The 4,038-nt window shown below is 44.1% G+C and overlaps 1 non-coding gene across 1 annotated transcript; it reads left to right on the plus strand.

The window, feature by feature from the left end:
• Positions 1-3,303: 3,303 nt before the first annotated feature.
• LOC130984907 (small nucleolar RNA R71) lies at positions 3,304-3,411 on the plus strand. Its single transcript, XR_009088810.1, has one exon. It is a non-coding gene; the product is annotated as a small nucleolar RNA R71 (small nucleolar RNA).
• Positions 3,412-4,038: the final 627 nt, after the last annotated feature.

Here is a 4,038-nt window from a genome sequence, read left to right on the forward strand (position 1 = left end):
TGCCAAGGTGGAAGACTTGTCCGCCACCTTGTAGAGTTCTTGAGCTATGACCTCATGAACTTCCACTTCTTCTCCAATCATGATGCTATGACTCATGATGGCCCGGTCTGGAGTAACTTCGGACCGGTTGCTAGTGGGAATGATTGAGCGTTGAATGAACTCCAACCATCCTCTAGCCATGGGCTTGAGGTCATGCCTTCTCAATTGAACCGGCTTGCCTCTTGAATCTCTCTTCCATTGTGCGCCCTCTTCACATATAACTGTGAGGACTTGGTCCAACCTTTGATCAAAGTTGACCCTTCTAGTGTAAGAATGTTCATCTCCTTGCATCATGGGCAAGTTGAATGCTAACCTTACATTTTCCGGACTAAAATCCAAGTATTTCCCCCGAACCATTGTAAGATAATTCTTTGGATCCGGGTTCATACTTTGATCATGGTTCTTGGTGATCCATGCATTGGCATAGAACTCTTGAACCATCAAGATTCCGACTTGTTGAATGGGGTTGGTAAGCACTTCCCATCCTCTTCTTCGGATCTCATGGCGGATCTCCGGATATTCACCCCTTTTGAGTGAAAAGGGACCTCGGGATCACCTTCTTCAAGGCCACAACTTCATAGAAGTGGTCTTGATGCACCCTTGAGATGAATCTATCCATCTCCCATGACTCGGAGGTGGAAGCTTTTGCCTTCCCTTTCCTCTTTCTAGAGGTTTCTCCAGCCTTGGATGCCATAAATGGTTATGGAAAACGAAAAAGCAACGCTTTTACCACACCAAACTTAAAAGGTTTGCTCGTCCTCGAGCAAAAGAAGAAAGAAGAGAGTAGAAGAAGAAGAAATGAGGGAGAAGGGGATGGCTTTGTATTCGGCCAAAGAAGGGGAGAAGTGGTGTTTAGGTTGTGTGAAAATGAAAGAGTGAAGAAGGGTATTTATAGGAGAGAGGGGAGATGGAGTTCGGCCATTATGGGTGGGTTTGGGAGGGAAAGTGGTTTGAATTTGAAGGGTGAGGTTGGTGGGGTTTTGTGAAGGATGGATGTGAGTGGTAAAGAGAAAGATGGGATTTGATAGGTGAAGGGTTTTTGGGGAAGAGGTATTGAGGTGATTGGTGAATGGAGGAAGAAGAGAGAGAGTGGTGGTGGGGTAGGTGGGGATCCTGTGGGGTCCACAGATCCTGTGGTGTCAAGGAAAAGTCATCCCTGCACCAAATGTTGCTCAAAATCACGTTTTGAGCCATTTCTGGCGTTAAACGCCGGGCTGGTGCCCATTCCTGGCGTTTAACGCCAGGTTCTTGCCCTTTTCTGGCGTTTAACGCCAGTCTGGTGCCCCTTTCTGGCGTTAAACGCCCAGAATGGTGCCAGACTGGGCGTTAAACGCCCAACTGCTAGCCTCACTGGCGTTTAAACGCCAGTGAATTCTTCCTCCAGGGTGTGCTGTTTTTCTTCCTGTTTTTCATTCTGTTTTTGCTTTTTCAATGGATTTTGTGACTTCTTATGATCATCAACCTACAAAAAACATAAAATAACAAAGGGAAATAGATAAAATATAATCATTGGGTTGCCTCCCAACAAGCGCTTCTTTAATGTCAATAGCTTGACAGAGGGCTCTCATGGAGCCTTACAGATACTCAGAGCAATGTGGGAACCTCCCAACACCAAACTTAGAGTTTGAATGTGGGGGTTCAACACCAAACTTAGAGTTTGGTTGTGGCCTCCCAACACCAAACTTAGAGTTTGACTGTGGGGGCTCTGTTTGTCTCTGATTTGAGAGAAGCTCTTCATGCTTCTTCTCCATGGTGACAGAGGGATATCCTTGAGCCTTAAACACCAAGGATTTTTCATTCACTTGAATGATTAGTTCACCTCTATCAACATCAATCACAGCCTTTGCTGTGGCTAGGAAGGGTCTGCCAAGGATGATGGATTCATCCATGCACTTCCCAGTCTCTAGGACTATGAAATCAGTAGGGATGTAATGGTCTTCAACTTTTACCAAAACATTCTCTATAAGTCCATGAGCTTGTTTTCTTGAGTTGTCTGCCATCTCCAATGAGATTCTTGCAGCTTGCACCTCAAAGATCCCTAGCTTCTCCATTACAGAGAGAGGCATGAGGTTCACACTTGACCCTAAGTCACACAGGGCCTTCTTGAAGGTCATGGTGCCTATGGTACAAGGTATGGAAAACTTCCCAGGATCTTGTCTCTTTTGAGGTAATTTCTACCTAGACAAGTCATCCAGTTCTTTGGTGAGCAAGGGAGGTTCATCTTCCCAAGTCTCATTTCCAAATAACTTGTCATTTAGCTTCATGATTGCTCCAAGGTATTTAGTAACTTGCTCTTCAGTGACATACTCATCCTCTTCAGAGGAAGAATACTCATCAGAGCTCATGAAAGGCAGAAGTAAGTCCAATGGAATCTCTATGGTCTCATTTTGAGCCTCAGATTCCCATGGTTCCTCATTGGGGAACTCAGAGGAGGTTGGTGCACGCTCATTGAGGTCTTCCTCAGTGGCGTCCACCTCCTCTCTTTCCTCTCCATATTCGGCCATGGTTATGGCTTTGCACTCTCCTTTTGGATTTTCTTCTGTATTACTTGGGAGAGTACTAGGAGGGAGTTCAGTAACTTTCTTGCTCAGCTGTCCCACTTGTGCCTCCAAATTCCTAATGGAGGACCTTGTTTCAGTCATGAAACTTTGAGTGGTTTTGATTAGATCAGAGACCATGGTTGCTAAGTCAGAGGGGTTCTGCTCAGCATTCTCTGTCTGTTGCTGAGAAGATGATGGAAAAGGCTTGTTATTACTAAACCTGTTTCTTCCACCATTATTATTATTGAAACCTTGTTGAGGTCTCTCTTGATTCTTCCATGAGAAATTTGGGTGATTTCTCCATGAAGAATTATAGGTGTTTCCATAGGGTTTTCCTAGGTAATTCACCTCTTCCATTGAAGGGTTCTCAGGATCATAAGCTTCTTCCTCAGGTGAAGCATCCTTAGTACTGCCAGGTGCATTTTGCATTCCAGACAGACTTTTGAGAAATCAAATTGACTTGTTGAGTCAATATCTTATTCTGAGCCAGAATGGCATTCAGAGCATCAATCTCAAGAACTCCTTTCTTCTGATTAGTCCCATTGTTCACAGGATTTCTTTCAGAAGTATACATGAATTGGTTGTTTGCAACCATTTCAATAAGCTCTTGAGCTTCTGTAGGCGTCTTCTTCAGATGAAGAGATCCTCCAGCAGAGCTATCCAAAGACATCTTGGATAGTTCAGAGAGACCATCATAGAAAATACCTATGATGCTCCATTCAGAAAGCATGTCTGAGGGACATTTTCTGATTAATTGTTTGTATCTTTCCCAAGCTTCATAGAGGGATTCTCCATCCTTCTGTCTGAAGGTTTGGACTTCCATTCTAAGCTTACTCTATTTTTGAGGTGGAAAGAACTTTGCCAAGAAGGCATTGACTAGCTTTTCCCAAGAGTCCAGGCTATCTTTAGGTTGTGAGTCCAACCATATTCTAGCTCTGTCTCTTACAGCAAAAGGGAATAGCATCAGTCTGTAGACCTCAGGGTCAACCCCATTAGTCTTGACTGTGTCACAGATTTGCAAGAACTCAGCTAAAAACTGATGAGGATCTTCCATTGGAAGTCCATGGAACTTGCAATTCTGTTGCATTAGAGAAACTAACTGAGGCTTAAGCTCAAAGTTGTTTGCTCCAATGGCAGGGATAAAGATGCTTCTCCCATAGAAATTGGGAGTAGGTGCAGTAAAGTCACCCAGCACCTTCCTTGCATTGTTGGCATTGTTGTTGTTTTCGGCTGCCATGGGTTCTTCTTCCTTGAAGAATTCGGTCAGGTCCTCAACAGAGAGTTGAGCCTTAGCTTCTCTTAGCTTTCGCTTCAAGGTCCTTTCAGGTTCAGGGTCAGCTTCAACAAGAATGCCTTTGTCTTTGCTCCTGCTCATATGAAAGAGAAGAGAACACGAAAATGTGGAATCCTCTATGTCACAGTATAGAGATTCCTTAAGGTGTCAGAGGAAACGAAAAAT

This window comes from Arachis stenosperma, chromosome 5, assembly GCF_014773155.1.
Source record: "Arachis stenosperma cultivar V10309 chromosome 5, arast.V10309.gnm1.PFL2, whole genome shotgun sequence".
In the NCBI taxonomy this organism is placed as follows: domain Eukaryota; kingdom Viridiplantae; phylum Streptophyta; class Magnoliopsida; order Fabales; family Fabaceae; genus Arachis; species Arachis stenosperma.